The 25,564-nt window shown below is 40.9% G+C and overlaps 1 long non-coding RNA gene across 1 annotated transcript in view; it reads right to left on the reverse strand.

The window, feature by feature from the left end:
* Positions 1 to 24,788, reverse strand: part of LOC123952647 — a 104,355-nt gene extending 79,567 nt beyond the window's left edge. The window contains exons 1-2 of the long non-coding RNA XR_006820683.1: positions 24,674 to 24,788; positions 22,804 to 22,882 (exon numbers count right to left, since the gene is read on the reverse strand). This is a non-coding gene — a long non-coding RNA (uncharacterized LOC123952647). The remainder of the gene's footprint in view (positions 1 to 22,803; positions 22,883 to 24,673) is intronic.
* Between the last annotated feature and the right edge of the window lie 776 nt (positions 24,789 to 25,564).

Raw genomic sequence — 25,564 nt, forward strand, 5'->3', positions numbered from 1 at the left:
AAGTCATCACAAAGAGTGATCCAGAAGTCATCTGCCCCTGTCTTCCTTCCTCTCTCCTTCTCTCGTCTACCTTCTCCCTCTTCCTCCTCTCTTTTAACAACTCACATTATTCTATGGAGAAAGTGATCTCTCTTGTGAGGTTCTGGGACCCAGCTGAAACTCAGCTGAAATTCAGACTCAAGATGAAGGACTTCTGTGATTCAAAACATAGAAACATTTCAACCTTTCATGATGTTGGGGAAATAAACATGAAGAGCTCCCATACTAAAAGTTTCCCTGAGTGCTGGTGTCAGAGTGAGGTGACAGATGTCATTTACATCCAAGCACAGCACTCTAAAGTTGGTAACATACTTTGCCGGGACACAGAGATAACCTCTATGAAGTTTACCACTATTACTTCTGTCCCTCCCGGGCATTTTATCTAGACTTTGTTGTTAGCCATTCATCCAACATTCATTCTCCTGATTCCACGTAGTTCTACTTGAGTCAAGTTCTTACTTGAGTAAAGGGAGGTCCTCCACAGGTAATAATGACCTTGAGTGGAGTCACTCATTCATCCATAGACATACAGGGGCCCGACTAGACTGCTTTTATATGTATGACATGATGCCCAGTCAGATAAGTAACCAATAAATTTTTTTAATAAATTGTCAATAAACAAATACTCATTGGGTGCCAACCATATACCAGGTACTAGGTTAGGTACTAGAATTAAATCACATTGTAGTCTTCCTCAGAAAAATACAGAATTGGCTCTTGTCAAATGCAAGGTAACAGACATGAGCTTAAAAACCCAGAGATATACTTTGTGCAGGATGAAAACACCTACCTCACTGCTTTCTCCAACTTGGTATCTATGTCTAATAGAGCCAGTAAATTAAGCCCTGTTGGTAAGGTAAAATATCTTGAGCAAAATTCAGACTGGGGAGGTACTATTAAACAGCAAGCCATAAAATAACTGTAAACCTGTTTATGAACTACCTTGAAAGTAATTTCAGGACAGTAGAGAAGGAACTGATTACCAGGAACAATAGCTGCCAGGATCTTTCACGCCAGCTCCTTATAAATGGGAGTCACCTTAGCAATTTCCACCAGCCTCCCACGGAGAAGAAAAGTAACTTGTATTTAAAGATTTATAATATCTACTTAAAGGTGACCTGGGATGGAACTTGCTACCTTTTTTTAACACCCAACTTCTCTAGGTCCATAATCACTGTGACACAGTGAATTCTACCAGCTCATCTTCAGTTGTCTTCCAGGCTATAGCAATAAATGGTCTTTCAGTTTTTCAGGCCAATTCTAGGAAAGAAAGAAAGAAAGAAAGAAAGAAAGAAAGAAAGAAAGAAAGAAAGAAAGAAAGAAAGAAAGAAAGAAAGAAAGAAAGGAAGGGAAGGGAAGGGAAGGGAAGGGAAGGGAAGGGAAGGAAGGAAGGAAGGAAGAAAGAAAGAAAGGAAGGAAGGAAGAAAGAAAGAATCCCATTGGCCCTGCCCTCAACTAACAAGAAGGTTTGGTTTTCTAAGACACACTTCCAGGCCCTAAAGATTTAGTTAACCATTTTAGTGTTAAGATGAAAGTGTCTCAGTTGCATAGATGTCAGTTCAAGGGGCTTGATGGCTTAATGAACGGTTGTGACCTTCCTCAGTAGTAGCAGCAGGATGGCACTCTACAAGGGAGGTGACTTTCTCATAGGAGTAAGCATTCTGGCCAAAGTGAGTATTAGTGATTCCTCCTCAATCTCCCTAACTACAGCAAGAGAAGAGGGCAAAGTCCACTGATGACATCCACAGCCACCATTTCTAAGACTTCTCCAGGTGGAAAAATATCCTCCAGGATTCAGATAGTGTACAGTCAATGGTCATTCATATATAATATCTGTTTCCTCAGGATTCAACAAGATATACTATTTAATTAGATAAACTATTTATTGGGTTTTCTTTTAGTTTATAATCATGGTAGAAAATCAAAAATACCTGTTTTAGAAGTTACCTAAGACAAATACACTATGATTATGCTGTAATACAGAGTAAAACACTGAGCCTTCATCCCCTATTCAAACTTCTGTATTAAAATAGACATAGATAATCTAGGAGAGTTTTCTAAGGAAGATTCTAGTTCTGGTCATAGGTGCTCTGAAGCCCACTAAACCGATAAGCTATGAGGACCCATTTAGGTGCGTACCTTAGTTAGATTCCTTTTGGGCTGGGGGGGGGGGGGCAGTATTTCTACAGGGTGCTGATTCTATCTGCTGCCCCCTTGGTTGTCCAAGTACATGGATCTGTCCTACATAGTAATCCCTGTATCCAAGGTGCTTAGTAGCACTGATGACCTTTGAACTCTACTCTTTATTTCTTCCCAAAAGCTTAGCTGCCCAAATTCATGTTTATGAAAAATCCTAAAGTATATTGCTCCAAACTTTCTAAAATTTGTCCTAAAGCCAATAGTTCTCTACCTTATTAAAAATATATTTCAGGGGTGCCTGGGTGGCTCAGGGAGTTAAAGCCTCTGCCTTCAGCTCAGGTCATGATCTCAGGGTGGTGCAGGGGGTTAAAGCCTCTGCCTTCAGCTCATGTCATGGTCTCAGGGTCCTGGGATTGAGCCCAGTACTGGGGTCTCTGCTCAGCAGGGAGCCTGCTTCCCCCGCTCTCTGCCTGCCTCTCTGCCTACTTGTGATCTCTATCAAATAAATAAATAAAATATTTTTTTTAAAATATATTTCAGAATTGTGTCCTAAATAAATAAATATGGGAAAGGAAGATTAAATGGAGCCTGTCACTACTAATTATGGACATCTGCTGATTTTAACCTCCAGGGATCAGTCCAGGCTACTCTGGCATTACACAAACCCCAGTTGTCAGGAATGGCTCTAGTGGGTAAGCTGTAAAAACAACAAAAATATACACTTCAAAATTCTCTCCCACACCACAACTAGAATTAACTTGGTATGTTTTTCTAACTCCTCTGAGTCTCATATTTATATCTGCAAACTTTCCTCACTGGTTTCTGATGAGATTTAGAATACTAAGAAACAAATACAACACTTCTTATTTCTGTTTTATGCCTAAGCCTGCCCTGCTCACTAACCTAAGCTAGATTATTATCTGTAATCCAAGCACACTATTTTCTTTCTTATCAAAAATTTTTACTATATTTTAATTTGTTTGCCTATTTATTATCTACCATCCCCGTTATATTTTTGAGCTCTGTAAGGGCATACACCATACCCATTTGGTTAGCTACTAGGAACACAGAACCACTAATGTCCCCAGTGATACCTAAGAGGCTAATGAATAAGGGTATTAACATTTAACAGAAACATTAACTTCTCTTATTATTTCCGTATTACAAAATTATGGCCAGTTGACATACCACCTTAGGAGAAATTCAGTGGTTTTGTTACTTGCTAAAATATTATGCATACCATTTGGAGCATGATGAGCAAATTCACCTATACAATAGCTATGCATTTCAGAACACTTTAGACTGTCTGGGATAATTATATTCTTTTGTATTAATATCCCTTATATATAAAAAATAAACTTACAAGACCAAGTTAAATCTTATTTTAAAAATAACTTTGACAAATATCTTTGACATCAACCACATCAACCACATCAACAAATATCTTTGACATCAACCACAGCAACTTCTTTCAAGATATGTCTCCAAAGGCCAAGGAAACAAAAGTGAAAATGAACTTTTGGGACTTCATAAAGATCAAAAGCTTCTGCACAGCAAAGGAAACAGTCAAAAAAACAAAAAGGCAACCCACGGAATGGGAGAAGATATTTGCAAATGACAGTACAGACAAAAGGTTGATATCCAGGATCTATAAAGAACTTCTCAAACTCAACACACACAAAACAGATAATCATATCAAAAAATGGGCAGAAGATATGAACAGACACTTCTTCAACGAAGACATACAAATGGCTATCAGACACATGAAAAAATGTTCATCATCACTAGCCATCAGGGAGATTCAAATTAAAACCACATTGAGATACCACCTGACACCAGTTAGAATGGCCAAAATTAGCAAGACAGGAAACAACGTGTATTGGAGAGGATGTGGAGAAAGGGGAACCCTCTTACACTGTTGGTGGGAATGCAAGTTAGTGCAGCCACTTTGGAGAACAGTGTGGAGACTCCTGAAGAAATTAAGAATAGAGCTTCCCTATGACCCTGCAATTGCACTGCTGGGTATTTACCCCAAAGATACAGATGTAGTGAACAGAAGGGCCATCTGTACCCCAATGTTTATTGCAGCAATGGCTACGGTTGCCAAACTGTGGAAAGAACCAAGATGCCCTTCAACGGATGAATGGATAAGGAAGATGTGGTCCATATACACAATGGAGTATTATGCCTCCATCAGAAAGGATGAATACCCAACTTTTGTAGCAACATGGACGGGACTGGAAGAAATTATGCTGAGTGAAATAAGTCAAGCAGAGAGAGTCAAGTATCATATGGTCTCACTTATTTGTGGAGCATAACAAATAACATGGAGGACATGGGGAGATGGAGAGGAGAGGGAGTTGAGGGAAACTGGAAGGGGAGATGAACCATGAGAGACTATGGACTCTGAAAAACAACCTGAGGGTTTTGAAGGGGCGGGGGGTGGGAGGTTGGGGAACCCGGTGGTGGGTAATAGGGAGGGCACGTACTGCATGGAGCACTGGGTGTGATGCCAAAACAATGAACACTGTTACGCTGTAAATAAACAAATAAAAATAAATAAAAAAATAATAATAAAAAAAATCAGGTTAAAAATTATATAAGATATAATCACTGGTTACATATACATATTTTTAAATATTTATTTAATAAATTTATCATTACATAATATTTAATAATTAACACTATATTATATATCATACATCATGTGTACAGTCTATAATATGCATTATTAAATTTAAATATAAACATATATTTATGTATAAATACATCTGAATGGTTTCTATTTATATACTATTCAGATACACTTATTAACAAAACATCACATGTCTACAACAAAATATTTACAGTGCTTATCTCCATAAAATCAGATTCTTTTCCTATTGTATTTATCTTCATTGCTTTTTCTTCTACAACTATCAAGGATTACTTATGTATTTAAATTTCCAAAAGTCTAAATAAAAGACACTTGCTAATTTAATTTCAAAATTGTTCAAAAGATTACATTTTAGCAGGAATTTAAAATTCATAAATACTCCTTTGTCAGAACATCTGCCTTTCTTTTCATTTATTTGGAAAATAAAGTCAGTACAATCATAGAATCTTGGGGTCATTTATTTCCCCACGCTGTTCTTGTATACTTTTTTTTTTTTAAGTTTTTATTTGATTATTTTGAGAGAAGGACAGACAGAGAGAGGGACAGTGGTAAAAGCAGACTCCCCGCTAAGCAGGGAGCCCAACACTGGGCTTGATCCCAGCACCCTGAGATCAGAACATGAGCTGAAGTCAGACACTTACCCGACAGAGCCACCCAGGCACCCCCTCAGTGTACTTTTTTTTTTAAAGATTTTATTTATATATTTGACAGAGAGAGAGAGAGGAAGAGAGCATAAGCAAAGAGAGTAGCAGAGGGAGAGGGAGAAGCAGACTCTCTGCTGAGCAGGGAGCCCCATGTGGGGCTCAATCCCAGGACCCTGGTATAATGGCCTAAGCTGCAGGCAGACGCTTGACCAACTGAGCCACCCAGGTGCCCCCCAGTATACTTCTTAAAAAGCAAAAACACTCCCACTTAAAAACAACATTTGATTTTGATAAAGACCCTGTATACACGTGAAAAGAGTCCTATTTACTTGGATCTCAGAAGAGTAGGACTTATTCTGTGCAACTGTGTATTACACATGCATCTCAAGTGAGTGGTAATCAACTGGGCTAGAGGCACCTGGGGCAAAGTTCATACCATCCATATGTCTAAAATCCAGCTCCAACCACACTGTTCCTCTCAACTATTCTGATAATCAAATGTAAAAGTTGCTTCCTGGCTTCCCAGAGACATGCTCAGCACACTGACTAGAGATAACCATTTAGTAGTAGAAGGAGTACTGACAAATAACCTTTTATTGAGTACTTATCATGTCCCAAGACATGATTTAATTCCCATAAAAATTCCCGTTTCATAGATACAATTATTAGCTCCATCTGCAGAGGGAGGAAACTGTAGCCCAGGAAAAGAAGGGAGCTGCCTGATGTCACACAATTAGTTAGTGGTGGCATGAGAAGGCAAGGGTTGACTCCATAACTTGCACTCTTAACTGCTATCCTCTATGACCTCCCAACTCTGCTGAAACCAACTTCCCTGAAAATACAAATTACCTATGAGAGATTACCAAAGTTTCTATTTGCCATTGAAGATTTCTCTTTTGCTTGAAAACGAGCACTTTATATACATTCAACAGTTATTTTAACAGGATGATATCATGAAGTCTTAACATGTGACTGTTTCTCTCTGGATTTTTCTCTTTCTCTTTCAAATTGGTTACTGTTCTATCTCCTCACTTTATTTATTTATTTTTTGGAGAGAAAAAGAGAGAGAGTGAGCTGGAGGGTGGAGAGGTAAGGGAGAGGGAGAATCTCCAGCAGATTCCTCACTGAGGGTAGAGCTCGACATGGGGCTCGACCTCACGTCCCTGAGATCATGAACTGAGCCAAAATCAAGAGTCAGACAGTTAACCAACTGAACCACCCAGGTGCCCCCTACCTCCTCCCTTTAGAGAAAATAAAAGGTGAGAGATTTTCAAAGATTAAGCCCTTGGGGGAGCTAGCAGATAAAACACTAGATGCCCAGTAAAACTTGAATTTCAGATAAGTGACAAAGTATTGTTTAATATAAATAGGTTCCATACTTTGCATGGGATATACTTACACTAGAAAATGATTTGTTGTTTGTTTGAAATTCAAATTTAATTAAGTAGTCTTTATTTTTAAATGATAAACCTGGCAACTCTGTCCTTCGGAAAACCTGGATAGTTTATGAAGGAAGTAAAAGGAAAGAAAATCCACACAATAGGCAGAGTGCTTAGGAAAAACAGGAGGGATGATATCTAGGCAGAAGAAACCATAAGCAGGGATGCCTGGGTGGCTCAGTTGGTTAAGCGGCTGCCTTCGGCTCAGGTCATGATCCCAGCATCCTGGGATCGAGTCCCACATCGGGCTCCGTGCTCGGCGGGGAGCCTGCCTCTCTCTCTGTCTCTGCCTGCCACTCTGTCTGCCTGTGCTCACTCTCGCTCTCTCTCTGATAAAGAAATAAAACCTAAAAAAAAGAAAGAAACCATAAGCAGCTTAGAAAAACACTCCAGTATCCAAAGCAGGAGCAGAAGACGGCCAGCCCCAAAGCCTGTGAGGACAGAAGGCCCAGGGCCAGCTGCTTCCCATCTCTTATTGATGTCAGAGCCATGCTCCGACTCTAAGTTAAAACTAAGATTTGAGGGGCACCTGGGTGGCTCAGTGGGTTAAGGCCTCTGCCTTCAGTTCAGGTCATGACCTCAGGGTCCTGGGATCGAGCCCCACATTGGGCTCTCTGCTCAGCGGGGAGCCTGCTTCCCTTCCTCTCTCTCTGCCTGCCTCTCTGTCTACTTGTGATCTCTCTCTGTCAAATAAATAAATAAAATCTTAAAAAAAAAAAAAAAAAACCCTAAGATTTGACTGAGAAGCCCAAATCAGATGGCTGGGCCAAAACGAAGGCATTGTGGATAAAGAGAAAAGCCATTACACAGGAAAAATATGGATACCCAATGGTTTTGATTGAAGAAAATTAATACTACAACTTATAAGGCCCGGAAAAGCTTAAGAATCCTCTTCTTTGGGGTGCCTGAGTGGCTCAGTGGGTTAAAGCCTCTGCCTTCAGCTCAAGTCATGATCCCAGGGTCCTGGAATGGAGCCCCACATCAGGCTCTCTGCTCAGCAGGGAATCTACTTCCACGTCTCTCTGCCTGCCTCTCTGTGTACTTGTGATCCCTGCCTGTCAAATAAATAAATAAAATCTTTAAAAAAAAAAAAAAAGAATCCTCTTCTTCATATATGACTGAAGCAGAATTACACCTGCAGGTAAAGGCTTTGATCAGACCAAATTCCAAATAATAAATTTGAAATACTAACTGCTTGCCATGTTCCGTGCCCTGCCCTGTACTACAAACCAGCCCTGCTGAGATAAGAAGCACAAGCCCTGCCTTTCAGGCACTTACCGGCTGGTAAGCAACAGGTCAAGAAGCAATTTCGACACGAGAGTTTTCTATACATAATGCAAGTTTTCAGAGGAGGACAGGATTAACTGTCTCAGAAATGACAGGGAAAACTTCACAAAGGAAATTGCTCCAGAGAGAGATCTTTAAAGAACAAGCCAAGAGGACCTGTTAAGAAGGACAGTCCCCCTGAAGTATATCTGATTATTTCTGGAACATTCAGTGGCCAGAAGAAGAAAGGAAAAAACAAAAGGCTATAGCCTATACCACACAAGTGCTTCCCAAACTTTATCGTATGCTCCAATTATCTAGGGATCTTGTTAAAATATAGGTTCTAGTTTAAATGCAGCCTCTAAGATTCTGCATTTCTAACAAGCTACCAGATGAGGCCAATGCTGCTGGCCTAAGAATCATCCTTGGAGTAGTAAGGCTGAATGTCATGCTTTGGATCTTCAATCTTTTCCTGCAGACACCGGAGAGCCATCTTGTGGCGTCTCTCGCCTGAAATTGACTAGAATTCAAAAGAGCTAGAAGCAGGCATGAGACTCTTCCTACAGGCCAGGAAAGAAATGCCTAAACTGGAGACATTGAAGATACAAAGAGGATGACTTTGGTAATGCTGAAAAACGCGTTGATACTCAGTGTAGGCACAGATAAGGGAAACAGACAGAAGATGATGCCTAAGCTATGTTGTTTTTTCACAACTACCTGGTATGATTTGAGGTTAACATTCATTTAGCATTTGGGATGTCCTACCATGATTCATTGTAGCACCATTTTTTTTTTTTTAATGAGAGAGAGAGAGAGAGAGAGCGCATGAGCGGGGGGAGGGGCACAGGGAGAGGGAGAGAATCTTAAGCACGTTCCTAGCTCAGCACGGAGCCAGATGGAGCCAGACCTAAGGCTTGATTTCATGACCCTGAGATCATGACCTGAGCTGAAATCAAGAGTTGGGCACTTAACTGACTGTGCCACCCCAGCACCCCTATTACTACTATAGGACCCCTTTAAACACAAGATATAACTTTAAATGAGGAATTACGTTTTAAATGTTTTTTGTGGATTCAGCCACATTACTGTAAAATCACTTCTGATAGGGGTACCTGGGTGGCACAGTCAATTAAGCGTCTGCCTTTGGCTCAGGTCATGATCCCAGGGTCTTAGGATTGAACCCTGCATTTGGACTCTCTGCTCAGTGGGGACTCTGTCTCTCCCTCTTCCTCTGTGTGCTCTTGCTTTCACTCTCATTCTCACTCTCTCTCAAGTAAATAAATATAATCTTCACATTTTTTTTTTAAAAAAAGATCACTCCTGATACACATCCAGTCTTTCCAGATAGAGTGTAAACTCCTCTCGGGCGGGCACTGGCTTCATTGTGTCCCCCAGCACGGAGCACGTGTCTGGTAAATGAAGCTTCCATCTGATTGTGTTCTATTGCTATGCAGACATCCCATTCCTGATCAAACACCTTACTTCACAAATATGAAAGCTTGGGAAAATTCCACAGCAACAGCCCCCACAGAGTTTCCTCATTTATTTTCCCTCTTCTCTTTTTAAAATCTGAAATAATAAGAGATTTCGATGCCAGTACTGAAACTAAGAGCTCATTCATTTCTCAAGTTCCGGAATAACATCCTGAGGTAGAGATCCCGGTGGGCCTTCCTAATGACTGATTAGAGTTCTTTTCTTTACCTCCTACTGATGATTACTTGTTTTGATATCACAGATTGCTTAGCACATTGACTTAGCACCTGTGCTAATTGTTTTCTCCTGTTAGAATCTGATTTTCAGTGTGTTACAATGTTAAGCCAGTGGTTCTCAGCCCTGGCTAAACATTGGAATCACCGAGGATCGTTTTTAAATGTCTACGTCCCACCTCGGGTATTATAACTGAACTGGACTAAAGTGGATTCCAAGTACCGGTGAGGTTAAAAAGCTTCCCGGGTTGTTCCAATTACGGCCAAGACTGAGAATTACTGAGTTAAGCAGACCTAAATGAGGATGTTCCCAGGCACCTGGGTGGCTCAGGCGGTTAAGTGTCTGCCTTCTGCCTAGGTCATGTTCTCAGAGTTCTGGGATACAGCTCCTCATCAGACTCTCTGCTCAGCAGGGGATCTGCTTCTCCATCTCCCTTTGCACCTCCCCCTGCTCATGGGTGCAGAACATTCTCTCTCTTAAATAAATAAAATCTTTATTTAAAAATGAGGATGTTTCCCCAATTCAGGATCCAAAGCTGCCTCCCCAAACCACAGACCATCCAAGCAAAAAGTAAGTGAAAACTTTGATCATATTCACCTAGGTCTGTCTAAAGCAATCTCACCTAAAAGGAGCACCAATAAGAATGGGAAAGGAGTCCAAACAAGGTGGTATGAAGTCTATACAGAAAGGTGTTAAAATAGAGCTTAGACCTGATGGTTAAAAACAAAGAACTCTATTATTTTCCTGGTTATGTAACACTGAAGAAGTTATTGTCTGCATCTCAGTTTTCTCATCTATAAATCTTCTTCATGAAGTTGTTAAGTAGGTTTGATGAAAGCCCTATATTAATATGCTTACAAAAGAGTTTGCTTGTGTTTCAAATCCTTTTGAGATTCTAACATCTCTCTGGGCATGCTATTTTTCTTTTTTGCCACATTCTTGGCATTTGAAAGACTATTTTAAACCAGTTACTCTATACCATTTGCAACTTAATTTTATTTTTCTAATGAGTACTTGTCAAATGTGAAGCATGATATGAATGATGGCATTATTCTGTACCTTTGTGGGTATCTTCATCTCATGTATAGATTTTAAATAGTTTTTTTTTTCTTTGCAAGGTGTCTATATCAATGAGGAACTGCTAACCAAAAAAAGAATAATCCAAAATCTCTAACATTTGTGCCCACTGTTATGGGCCACTAAACACCGAGAGTCATTGTGTAGGCTGATCACTTGGCAAAGTATCCTGATTATAGTTTTGTCCCTGAGGCAGACAGCACCTTGTTAGAGACCTACCCAGCACAGTAAGCCAGAGCTCAAGCCCCTCAGCCAAGAGGCTGCTCTTATAGAGGCAGGTGTTTAGGTGTAGCCCAGTGTCCAATGGTAATGGTCAGGTGCAGGTTCTCAAGAGGAGGCCCAGCAGGATTCTAAGTGGGTGAGGGAATACAATAATTCCTCACCACCAAAAACAATAACCAAGTTGTAAAATAATATGGTTTTATAAATTTCTATTAAATCAATAATCTCATTCTTGGAAAATTCTGTTCAGTTCCATACTCTTACAAAAATAGGAAGTGTGTATGTGATTTTCATAGCCACAAGGCAAATATAGAACTTTTTCTTTATAACTGAAATAATTTCTATTACAAGCCCTTCATGCTTCTTAATAACAAATTGAATCTAGTCACTTCTAAGTAAATTCGACAACCTCGGTAATTTATTAGGTATTTCATTATAATACTCAGTCAAATTATGGATTTGCCCCTTCCTTCTCTCCAGGGTTGATTCTATCTCAGGTGTTTACATAATAATGCAGTATCTTGAGAAAGCATCTCTGTGGTAGTCCCAAGTTGACATCTACTGATATATACAATCATAATATCGGCTCCTTAGTGTTGCCACATTCCAAAATGGGCTTGCACTCATCTGGTCTCAGACTGACTAACCCATGCCACCACATATAGTTGCATCTCCTTGTCATGACCTTGAGAATCCTTTGGATATCAAGATTTCTCTCTCGCTAAAATATGCATCCTTGCTTGGGACATGAGGAATGTCAGTGTTTACTGTTTCACATCACTCCTGGAACATGGTATGGTTAGGATCTGTCGTTAAGCCCTCCCATGTTGAGTGGCATGAGAATCTTTGTGATATCTTTCCCTTCCTGCAACTTAGATGGGGAAAAGGAGACATCCTACTCAGGATAGAGTACATTGTGCTGTAGGAATAAATTACACCTAAAAGGTCAGTAAAATTTCATTCTTAACTCATATAAAATCCATCATTAGTCCAGAACACTCTCCATGATATCAGTCTTTCACATCTTGGCTCAGACCAGCAAGAAAAAAAAAAAAAAAAGGCAGGCTGGAAACATCTAGCACCAGCAGTTAGGTACTTCAACAAGGAAATGATCCACGTCACTTCCATTAACAATTTGTTGGTCAAGGCAAGTTACAGGGTCATGCCTATCTTCAAGGGAGAGGGGCAGTACAATGCTCCCTATGCCCAGGAGAAGAGTGGGGCCCAAATACTAGCACGCTGTAGCAATGTCTTCAACAACACTGGTTCCCTGTACTCTAACACTTAGCTGGAGGTCTTCGAGTCTCTTAGCCTAATTACTTGGTTCTTTATTTGAGACTTGGCCCAAAATAAGGATTAGCTCTTAAATCAGTGTCTATCTTTATGAGTTTCCAACTTTCTTCCCTCTCTCCAGTTGGGAGCATCTTTATCTAGTAAGGGAGGGGTGAGAGAAAGGAGAGATCAAGGGACAACACAGAAAGATGATTTGAGACTTTTAACTTTAAAACTCAGGAAATGAACATCGGTTTTTCTGTCCTCTTGACAACTTTCACTGTCTTGTGTATTCCCTGACTGTACCCTCCATGTGGAATGTCAGCCTCACATATCTTTGGACACAATGAAAGGGAGCAGGGTCATGGGATTAAAAGTCAGTAAAGGTAGGTGATTAGCAATTAATACTTCACATATTGTCTTTCCACCACCAGCCATGCATCACTCTCCCCTTTACTACACCACACATGAGGGGATCTATGAGGCTGGACAGAGAAATCAAGTATGTTTCACTTATCAATACACAGATCAGAGAACAGGTCTAGAAAAATGTGTCCTGAAGTGGTGTGACAATTTGTGAAGAGGCCAGCTGTTATACAAGTACTCTGCCAGCACTTAGTGAAAATGAAGGGAAAGAAAACGGAAGGAAAAATACTTTCAATGTCAGACTAAGAAGCTCTGTATAAAACTTTTAGAAGCGATGCCTTCCGGGTAGCTTAACACTTGTATGAAGCTCTGCCTAAGCAAATCACAATGCCACAGTCATTTCTATTTAACCACTGAAGGTGATTCAAGAGATGGGTTACCCACCAAAGGAGACTTTTCATGCTGAAGAATCTCTGCATTTCCCATCAAAAAACACGAAATCTTGCCATTTGCAACAACGTGGATGGAACTAGAGGGTATTATCCTAAGTGAAATAAGTCAATCAGAGAAAAAAAATATCATATAATCTCTCTGATATGAGGAATTTGAGAGGCAGGGCAGGGGAGTCATGGGGAAAAGGAAGGGAAGAAATGAAACAAGATGGGACCGGGGAGGGAGACAAACCATAAGAGACTCTTAATCTCAGGAAACAAACTGAGGGTGGCTGGGGGGTCAGGGGAGGAAGGGATAGGGTGGCTGGGTTATGGACACCGGAGAGGGTGTGTGCTATGAATTGTTTAAGGGGCGCCTGGGTGGCTCAGTGGGTTAAAGCCTCTGCCTTCGGCTCAGGTCATGATCCAAGGGTCCTGGGATCGAGCCCCGCATCGGGCTCTCTGCTCAGCAGAGAGCCTGCTTCCTCCTCTCTCTCTGCCTGCCTCTCTGCCTACTTGTGATCTCTCTGTCAAATAATAAATAAAATCTTAAAAAAAAAAAAGACTGATGATTCACAGGTCTGTACCCCTGAAGCAAGTAATACATTATATGTTAATTTTTTTAAAGATTTTGTTTATTTATTTGACAGACAGAGATCACAAGTAGGCAGAGAGGCAGGCGGAGAGAGAGAGAGAGAGGAGGAAGCAGGCTCCCCACGAGCAGAGAGCCTGATGCGGGGCTCGATCCCAGGATTCTGGGATCATTACCTGAGCCGAAGGCAGAGGCTTTAACCCACTGAGTCACCCAGGTGCCCCTAAGTTAATTTTTTTAAAAAGGAATCTCTGCATTTAAAAATACATTGAATAACATATACATTCCTTCCCTAGGTCTCTCTTGATTATGAAACTTCAGTTTTGCCTATCAAAATACTTTCAGGATCATAAGCTCTGAGACCACTGTTCTTAAAGCCAGTTATGGTTATGACACCTACTGTATCCATTTCCTATTGCTAGAATTAAAATGTCTAACAACCAACCATGAAACTTCAGAGCCATATCGCAACAAATGTTTGTGTTCACAGTCCCGGGGGCCAGCTGGGTGTCAGCAAGGTAGCTCTGCTGATCTAGGCAGGGGCTATTTACATATCTGGGGGTTCCGCTGGTTGTTGGCTGAAATGGAATGGCCCCATCTGGGAAGATGGAATGTTCCACCATAGTCTACATGCCCCTATCTTCTTTCTGGGACCAGCAGTCTAAGCTGGATATGTTCACAGGGTGTTTTGTTAACGCACAAGAGTGAGAGAGCAAGCCCAGGCCCAAACACAGTTTTCAAGGCTCTGCTTCCATTACATCTGCTAATAATCCATGTGCCAGAGCAAGTCACAGGAATAAACCTGGAGTCACGGCAAAGAAGAGATGCAAGAAGAGGGGAAGAATCCAAGCCACACCATGCTAGCACCACGCTGAGGCTTCGGTCCAGCAAGAATGCCTGGGCAGGGCTAACGCGCCGAATGGTCTGGGTGCTAGCCCGATGCTGATTACAGCTTAAGGTGGGGGCCAGCTCTTGGGCACTCAGGCAGGGAGGCAGAGGAATGGAAATAGGATATGAAACTGAGCAGAAACAGAAATTCAAAAATCACCAACTCCAGAAATTAAAAAGAAGAATTACAAACAACTGAAAATAACCAGTCTGTAATTCTTAGCTCTGCTTTGTGTATGTGCATAGTACCTTCTTCTCTCCCATAGAGTGCTGCATGATTTCGTGTCTCTCAAGTTCATCTCAATCATTCCTAGCAGCAGACCGCACACAGTGACAGGTGGGCGTTGCTTCCCCATTTGAAATGGGAAGCTATTGAGGATTGCAGAAGTAAAGTGAGGTGCCCAAGGTAACAACACTAGTAAGTCATCCAACTGAAACGCAAACCCAAGACTGGTTCTCTTTTTCCACTCGACAATGAAAACCTTTGAAAAATAAGGTTTGAAACAGTAACATTTAAAACATCTTCTTTATAAATCTCCAGCATAAAGGCCAAAGTGCCAAGTGTCATCCAACTTAGAAAAGGATACACAAATTGGTGGTTGCTATGGAGTCCCTTCAGCACTCCTTGCTTGTGAAGTTGGGATTGACACTGAAGGCTATTAAAAGTTAAAGGGAATCGGGGCACCTGGGTGGCTCAGTGGGTTGGGCCGCTGCCTTCGGCTCAGGTCATGATCTCAGGGTCCTGGGATCGAGTCCTACATCGGGCTCTTTGCTCAGCGGCGAGCCTGCTTCCCTCTCTCTCTCTCTGCCTGCCTGTCTGTCTACTTGTGATCTCTCTCTGTCAAATAAATAAATAAAATCTTTAAAAAAAAAAAAAAGTTAAAGGGAATCATGAGCCAACACTTACATATTTCCTAAGGAAAGACAAAAACATAACAGGATTCATATGAAACTGGGGGAAAAGTGGTTCAAAATGCTATTAGAGAAGGTGGGGGGATTGAGTGGGGGAATCAGAATCAATCAGCAGGTAGAGCCTTTGATGGAAAAGATTGCTTTGAAAAGCAGGGTAAAATCAAAGGTATAAATCATGACTATAGAATCAAATAACACTTGTTATAAAGGAGAAAAACCAGAGATGACAAAATATAGGTAGGAAATCTAAAAGATTAAAAAGAACACAAAGATGTGGATCATCACAGAGAAGGTGAGTCAGTCCAAAGCTTGCAGGAAAATCTGAAGAAGGGAATCGAAAGAAAGAAAAATCTGGGATAATTTTCCCTCTGAAATTAAAAATATGTATTGTTTAAAGGACCCTTTAATGTCTCTAAATGTAGCTAATATTGCAGATTTGTTGGAAAATAAACAGGAAGACTTGAAGCTGTCCCACACTTAATATCAGAGTGCTGTTTTTCTTTAAAATGACCTGACAACTTGGGAAAAAGAAATCGAGTTCGACCTTACTCCTGCTATCTGATAGCAGACAAGGGCCTGGTTTCTCAGAAACTGCTGGGGTTAGGCAAGAGATGGGATGTGCTTCAAAAGAGGTGCAGGAAGAAAATGACTCCTGATGGACTGGAAAGCCTGTGGAAGGCTAGAGTATCAAGGAAGGCCAAGAGTAAATGCCATGCTGTGAAACTAAGTCTCACCTAGGATACCTGAATAGCAGATTCTCAGAAATCCTGAGTCCAGGACACAGCAAGGCCACCACATACAGCAACAGCTTATCTAGACATCAGTACTCTCACTCCTGAGGGGCAACGTCAAGAGATAAATAAATGCAGAGGAGACACAGGCTTTGCAAACCATTTTCATAGCCATTATCCTCTCCTGGGTTGCCCTTCATTACCAGCAATGATTTAGATAATGATCAAGAAAGAATGCTCACCAGATTATTTAAGGAAATAGTAAGTATGGGAACAGAGGTACAATAATGAAGAAAAATGGCCTTGAAACAGACAGAAGGACCAAGATGAAATTCAGCAGGGATAAGAATACTACTGTGCCAAAGGCAGATGCAGGAAACCACAGTTATGCTAGTGAAGAGAAGACATCTAGGAGTGGTATACAGGGATAACGAATTTGGTGTTTAAATTGGGTATGAGCTCAATGTCAGTCTACCTTTAACACAGGAATTCTTAACCTCCTTGGGGACAAGGATTCCCAAGAGCATGATAAAAATTAAGTATTATCCACACTTTAGAAATGAGTACATTTTGCAAGAAGCTCACAGAGGGCTCACAGGGCATAGATGTACAGTTCGTGGCTGAGAACACAGGACTCGATCTGAACAAGTCAGTCCAGGACCCAATCCGGTCTCCAGCACTCACTTTCTTATTCAGACTTCCAAGAAGGCCATAACATAACCCTCTCTCTGCAGCTGAGCTTCCTCATCTGTAAGGGCAACAGAATAACAGCTGCACCTAGCTCCCCCACCCAGTTACTGTAAGAGATTCCTATAATAAAGCACAAGTAGTTTTGGGGGTTTTGGGTTATATTTTTATTATATTTTAAACATACTGATATACTTTGTTATATGTATATTTATCATATGTATTACATTACTAAAGTCACTGCTCCTTTATGTAACTTTTAGGTAACTTTTCAGTCTAGTAAATGGGGCAGAAGAGGGGATTATCCCCCTGGGGCTGTTGCTATTTGGAATAATTACTGGTACCTTGAGTTTGATCTGGGCATATCAGCATTAAGAGAGACAACTGGAATATAAGGAGGAGAGGCCAGGCAGGATAGTGAGAGAATGTGCAATCCAGCATAAGACACATGGAGGAACTAAGGATATTTAGCCCCAAGAACAGAAGACTTAACCAAATTCTGATTCTTTTTTTTTTAATATATTTTATTTATTTATTTGACACACACAGAGAGAAATCACAAAGGCAGAGAGGCGGGCAGAGAGATAGGGGGAAGCAGGCTCTCTGCTGAGCAGAAAGCCCCATTGCGAGACTTGCTCCCAGGACACTGAGATCATGACCTGAGCCGAAGGCAGAGGCTTAACCCTCTGAGCCACCCAGGCGCCCCCAAATTCTAATTCTTAAAAGATTGTATTGTGGTGGAAGAAAGGGAATTGTTCTGAATTAACTCCAGGAGTCAAAATCTGGGCCATTAGAGAAGGACATTTCAGTTGTAAATACGAGCAGATATTTCTTTATCACTGAGGGGTCCATATATTCATTTATTTAGTAAACAACTTATTGAACACCTACTGTGTGCTGGAGACCACGATAGTATCAGGAATTCAAAAATGAATAAGATACAAACCTAGTTTCTTTAAAGACTTCCAAGTTTGTTGAGAGAAACAAGTAAAATAAGTATTTTCAATATCAGCAGAAGCAATGGTATTGCCTGGAGATCAAGGAGGACACCTACCTAGTCTAGGGATATGGCATTAGAATTGAGACCTAATGAATGAAGAGGAACTGGCTGGGTGGGCAGGCATACTAGACAGAGGGCAGAGGCACCGAGGTGAGAAACAGCACAGAGTGCTCTGTGTCCAAGGAGAGCTGGGCAGGAAGTACAACACAAAGAGGAGAAGGAGAGAAGAATTGAGAGATCATCCTATGGATGGAGCCAGTAAAGGATTTTAAGCAGGGATGTGACCTGGTCAGATCTGTGCTTTAGATGTGGTCATATCATTCCTAAAATGTTTGAGGTGAGAGCTGGTGGTACAGATTCCATTATTCATTCTGTATCTCCCCACGAGAGGTCATCAACTAAGTAAGGAGATTCGTGACAGTTGGAACACTTTTTTCAATGGATTATTTTGCCTTACATAATATGAGAATGTTTCAAACAGGATATTTGTTTTGGGTCTTGGGGCGGGACAGCAAATCTAAAGACAAGCTAAGAGACTGTGGTAAAAAGATGCAAGGCAAGAACTTACGGTAAGAAACTATAGGGCCTGACTCAGGTATGCAAAGGTGTGGAGGGATTGGGAGATAGAGCTGATCCTCTCAAGGGCATTTCCAAAGCTCTAACTCTCTACAGTTTGGCCTTCAAACCATTGCAGAGTTCTATGGTTGTAAAGGACACTGAAGCCATCTCCTCCCACTCTTCCACTGTAGAAACTAAACCCCAAGAAGATAAAGTGTTTTTGTCACTTCTCCATGTAACTAGTTGATGAAAGAGTTAAGAACAGCACACAAAACCCTGAAAAGTACCATCCTTCAACCTTGCCCTAGTCAGTGACCTTTTGTTCTACCATATCTCTCAAATTTTCATTCAGTCTTTTTTGTAGCAAATATAATTTCTTAAGGAGGACTACAAAAATAGAGTTCCAAAACACAAGCTGTTTATGAAAAGGAAAATGCCACAGAATGTAGATGTTGCCATGGCTCACAGATATGTTATAGAACAGGAAGGGTCTTCTATTTAAATCCTTCAGAGGGGGCAGAGAGAGCACAGGCTGATTCAAAGCTGAATTCTATACTTGCCAATAGAATGACGTGGAGAAAGTCACTTAACCTCGAGAGCTCAGTTTTCTCATCTGTAAAACGAAGCTCTTACAGAGTTTTAGTTATATGAAGTGCCTCCACAGTGTTTAGAGTTCAACCAATGTGTGGTCTGTCCTTTCTCCTGTTCCCTTACTTGTCCCCTCTCACCACGACCTGTAAGAAGAAGTTATCCACCATCTTCTCCAGCAGAGAGAAGGGACTCTGGTAGACAGTATAATAAAGTGGTTAGAATTTGGCCATGGGTGTCAGGCAGACCAAGTGATGACTCATGGCCCTATGTAAACCTGGACACACTCTTTGATCTAAGACGATTTATAAATCTATGATAATCATAAGATCTTATTTCCACCACATAGAGTTGTTGTGAAGATTAAATAAGCTAAATATAAGGTGTCACACATTGTTCAGATGTGGAAGAAACTGAAGAGCTTCCTCCCAAAAGTAATTAAGGTAAATGTGATCAATGGATCCAAGTGACCGCCAGAAATGGAACAGTGGAACTGAGTAATGTCAGTTCAAGGTATTGGACACCCACCCATCGATCTGTGACCTGCTTTTGATTATAGGTCAATAACTCCTCGTCCCTCATTCTATAGACCAGAGGGATATTGAAGTACTTTCTCTGGACTGAGTGGTTTGATAAACCCCTGTGAAGATCATCAGGTGAAGATGAGAACTGGTCTTTGTACCGTGACAGGCACAGTATATGCACTCAAAAAACCCACTGAACAAACCAGCCACTGAAACTCCTTCATCGAGCTCCTTGGTACTACAGGATTAACTCCAGGGGCGACATCACATTGCATTCAAGAACACAGGACTAAAGTGGATGGCCAACGTAGTGAATAAAAGACTGGGCTCCAAAAGGAGAATATTTGAATCCTGGCTCCATCATCTTTGTGACTTTAGGCATGTCACTTAACTTCTCAAAATCGCAACATTCTCCTCTATAAAATGAGGATTATAGATGAACCTAACTAGTAGAGTTCACATGACGTTAAGTGAGATAAGTCTTATCAAGAGTTTGGTGTTCAATAAATGTGATGGTGACAATGACTACAATTTCCAGTAAGAATAATTAAGTACTATACAATGTTATACTCTTTAAAAGGCACAGGTAAGATATGAGGAATTTGAAAGGCGAAGTGAGAGGTTTGGGGGGTAAGGAAGGAAAAAATGAAACAAGATGGGATCAGGAGGGAGACAAACCAAAAGAGACTGTCAATCTCACAAAACAAACTGAGGGTTGCCAAGGGGTGCAGGGATAGGAATAAGGAGGGTATGGGCTATGGTGAGCACTGTGAAGTATAAGCCTGACGATTCACAGACCTGTACCTCTGGGGCAAATAATATATTATATGTTATATACATTATATGTTAATAAAAAAATGCACAGGTAAGAATTCATAAGAGGGGAGATCAATGTGGCACTAGTTTGAATATGTGCCTTAACCACGGGATGGATGTTTGTTAGAGAAGGTAAGTTCTGAGCCCAACCTTAGAGAAAGTATAGGTTTATTAGATCTGCAGAGAGCACTTTCCATGAGCAAAGAGCCATGAGGATATGATCCCTGACTACACAGAACACACAAGAGTGAGTAAATGACCAGCAAGAATTATGAGTCTGTGCCCAGTAGGGGAGAGACATTTCAAATTCCTATATGGAAGTGGTAGACAATTTCAGAAAAAAAAAAAAAAAAAGTTACCTGGTGACAAGAACTGGCTGATCAAAAGCCATGGTGTGGTAGGGGAATACAGACTTTAGCACAGACAGATCTCAGACAAATGACCTAACATTTCCAAGTCTCAGTAGTCTCATCTTTGCTATTGGGATGCTTTCACTGACCTTGCAGAATTGTGAGGAGGATTAAATGAGCTCCTAAAGTTAAAACAGTCACCTCGGTGTCTGACTCAACATCAGCTAGTATGAGTATCTAGCAATATTCTAAGATAACCACTAAGAGGAGTTACACAAATCCACCTGGAAAAACACTTAACTTCAAGTGAATCAAGAAAAGTTTATCTTCATTCACTATCCTAACTCTCATTACTGGTTTCTGCAGGAATTTCAATCCTACCACAAATGCCAGATCTTATCATTATCGAGGACTAGACAGAGCTATCATGATCTCAGTTAGTCCTCACACAACCCAGGATAAAAGTCATTTTTATGTGTCCCATTTTACAGACCTCTTTTTTAAGTGGTTTAGAGAGATTAGTCACTTGTCCAAGCTCACAGACATTTGAACCAGGGCAGTCTGGCCCCGAAGATTGTGAGCTTTTGATCGTGGCAGTTGACAGACTACCAAATGGGCAGACCCATTTGAGACCCTTGGACATGTTCCTCCTGATCACGACCTGCTACAACAGCAGGGGCCCACCACCTGGATTCAAGAAAGAAAAACAGCCCAGAAGGGGAAAGTGGGTATAATTAGGTAAGAGGATAGACAGAGAGGAGGCTCCTAAAATTTCACCTCAATCCTTCTCTGTAATTTAATTCTGCTTTTAATGCACAGAACACAAACCTTTTCATTCAAGTGTACTGCAAATCTGGCTTCTGCTGCAGGGAGAAGTGCCTTCTGGAGATACTGTCTTAAAATGGCAGACACTGAATGCCTATAAACTACCGATCCTTAAGAAATAGGTCTGGTTGTGCCAGCAGACATTAATTGCACAACCTAGCATGAGCAATTGCAGTCTTGTCTGTAAAAAAAAAAAAAAAAAAGAGCTTGCCCCTGGCAAGTCCTACTCAGAAACTATTTGCTCTTTCTATGAGCCAATAGAATTGAAAATCAAATTTGAGAAAGTTACAGAAAATCTGAGGAGGATTCAGTAAAGAGTGGAAAACAAGATTAAAATATTGAAGTGTTGGTTCTCAATTCTGTTTTCTTCTCACTTTTCTCCATATATTCTCCTCAAATCTCCCATAACTAATCTAACCTTCTTGTCTCTGATTTCTCAAAGTGAGGGGTGGCAGAGGGATGGAATGAGAAAAAGATAAAAGCAGAAGAGGAGGGAGGATGGGAGGGTCTTCAAGGGGGGAAAGGGAAGAGGGAGAATCATAGAAATAGGTGTCTACAGATCTCAGGTCTTAGTGAAGGCAAAAACAGATGTAGCTACAATAACCAAGAAAAAGAGCATAAAATATAGAAAGTCCCCAGGATTTCAGCAGAGGAGAATCCTTGTGTATTATAAGGCCAAGAGAATTAAAATGGTTTAAGTGGGTTGAAATAGAAGTAACTAGAAACTAAGAAGCCAAGAAACGTGCAGATGAAATCATCCATGCTGTTAGTAGTTAACACTCACCAAGAGACCTCACTGGACCTCCCCATGCACACTGAGTGTCTCACCCTCGGGGTCCCCTTGGTGTTTGCAGCGATGTCTTGTAAGGAAGGGGAAGGAAGACCTGGCATGGGACTGATCACAGTGAAGTGTGTATTTATTTAGCTGTTGGACTGAGCACCTTTAGAGCAGAGGCTACATTCACATGTGCACACAGCTGCTGTCTAATAAGTATTTGCTGCAAAGCAGGGAAGAAAAGTAGGAGGAAGGGAAGGAAGAATGACAGAGACATTCAGGAGACAACTCCTCCTTACCTCAAATCAGCATGAGTCAGATGGTAATTCTGGTCTCATATCAGCCATTTCATCCTTTCAAATCTAGCATTTACTTGCCCTGGCAATTAGAAAGAAAGAGGAAAAAAGGAAAGTGATTCCTTATTGTATCTTCTCATTAGAAAGTTTGAAAATTAACAGCAGCCAATATTATGAATAACTAAAACTCAAGGGCAGATACTATGAACTTAATAAACCATTATGTCTAAAATAATTATTCTGAATGAGCTTTTAAAAATAGTTTTATGCTTTTTACATCACCATCTGTTTTATCTAAAATAGCCTCAACTCTTAACATTTTGCCTTTAAAATCTTAACCAAAAGATTCAGATATATCACTAAAAACAAAACAAAACAAAAAGCAAGAGTAGCAATACCTTCTATTCTAGCCATTGTTCTTTTTATCTTTGGTCATCTTTGATCATCATAACCTGGTTCTGAGGTCAGTAGAATGAATAGTATTGTCTCCAGCCCATAGGTGTGGAAACAGAAAGGAAAATTAGACTGCAGACCGTCTGAGCAAAAATGAAAACCCAGGACTCAGTCTGAGCTTAGTTCTCATGCCGAAGAAATGCTTAGAGGAGGGCCATTCTAGAATGTTGTTCGGTATGTATTTTGAGGCAGAAAAAGGAGCAAAATATTTTCCAACTTTTTACATAGCAGACATGTTCTTACATATGCTAATGTCTTTATTTCATAAGACAGATTTTTTACTGTTCTCACACAGCTGTCTGTGGTTTCCAAACTCCTTTTACCAGCAAAAACTTTGTATCAAAATTTCCTGCTGACACCCTCTCTACAAAGCAGATAAAAGTGAAGCCCCACTGGCAGGAACAAAGCTAAGAGACCTGAGAGAGGTTTGGTGATAGGGGCCATTGGTCTGTCTCAACACCAAACACGTGAAAACCACCAGGACCCCACCAAACACAGACTGAAGACCACACCACAGAGCATGTCTGACTTCTGGTGGAGTAAGAAGAGCGAGGACTTCACAGTCCCACTGAGTCCAATTTCAAATCTACCACTTGCTCACGGCATGCACTGAGGAGGTAATCAACCTTTCTGAGCCTCTGTTTCTTCATCTCTAGAAGAGTCATCATCACACCTGCTAGGTGTGTCTGTTCTGAGGATTAACTCGGACACCCTCCGTGAGTCACAGATCACAGTGCCCAGTACGCAGTGGGTACGCAGGCAGTGTCCTTCTAGAAGTCCCTTGCCACATCTACACACTCTTCTGATAAAATAGATATGTTCTTGTTTCCTCAGAGGGTAAAAATTCCATTTGTTCTCTTAAATCCGGCTCATGCCTTTAACACTTGAGGGCTTGTACTACTCCCTCAAACATTTAGCATTTTCTATTCAGTTAGCACAGCACTGAGACTTTAAAAGCAGCTTGAAAACAAACTTTATTCCAAATATGATTTATAATGTCCCAAGCAACAGCTCATTTACCCAAGAAAGCTCCATCAATTATTGACAGATGTACCCTCCGAGGAGAAGTAGCATTAAGACAAGGAGACGGAGGGAAAAGCGTGCTTCAACCCCTTAAGCCAATTATCCAAGGTGATTTTCAGCATTAAATCCTTAGATATGCTTAATTTACCGTCCTTGCCTGTAAGCACAGAAAGAAGAGTGAGGAGGGGAAAAAATGCTAAGCAATTTGGGACCGCTTTTAAAAAACAAAGAAAAAGAATAGCATAGAGAGGAAAAATATCTAGGAAGCAGTATGTGGGTGTTGAACGCCCGTGGGCTGATAGATTGAGCACCCCGGCCCTCTTGTACCTTGCCCTCTCATTGTAGAGCCCGCAACTCCCCACCTGTCTTTGTTCAGTAAAGAAATAATTGCGCTTACCTGCCTCTGACCTAATAATTACAGCAGTGCCTGATTTTATTCACAGCATGTGTATCGTGGTCGAATTTCCTCGGTTTTCAGTGCAAAGGCCTCAAGAAGGATGGTAGCATTATTTGCTATAACATCAAGCTAGTGACAAGGCTATGGAAGGTTCTGTAAAAAGCCAAGAGGCCAGTGTGAATCCAGCCCACGGGGGCTGTAATCTGCATTTGACATGCCAATATTAGAAAACCTTGGCAAGATTATGAGGTTTCCGTGGGAGGGAAGAATGGGAGTGCCTGAGGCCAATAAATGTGAGGACTCTAATATATTTCTCCATAGTTTTCCTGATAGAAGAAAAACACGGGAGGATTTTTTTTTCCCCAAAATCCAAATTATAAGGCAAAAAGGTGACCAGTTATGCCTCGCTGGTTTTAATTTGCATGTGTGCGTGTGTAAGTGATCACGCACTCATAAGTGCACTGCATGCCTGCTGTGAATGAGCGTAAGGAGATGGACAGAAAGAAATCTGAGGGCCTAGAGAAGAGGTCAGGCCTGTAGAAAAATGCTCGCTTGATGAACGGAGCATTTCTGTATTAAGAAATAAATCCTGCCATGGGAGACCTGAAAAATTACTACCCTGACTTTTAATGCAATCTATGGTTCAAAGTACAGTTATAGAACATTCTGAAATTACCTGCTTACACCTCATGACTTGGCAGAATAATTATAGGCTAGATTGTTTTACCTTTTTATACTTTTTTTATTAAGAATTAAGAGATTCACTATATTGGGTTATTAAAAGCCTGGCCTCTTCTAGCATGTATTTTTATCCTATTATTAAACAGTACATGTAAAATAGAGTAAGCCTTGACTTTCAAAGCTTTGACTTCTCAATTTCAGATTCAAAAT

Source organism: Meles meles, chromosome 11, assembly GCF_922984935.1.
Source record: "Meles meles chromosome 11, mMelMel3.1 paternal haplotype, whole genome shotgun sequence".
Lineage (NCBI taxonomy): Eukaryota > Metazoa > Chordata > Mammalia > Carnivora > Mustelidae > Meles > Meles meles.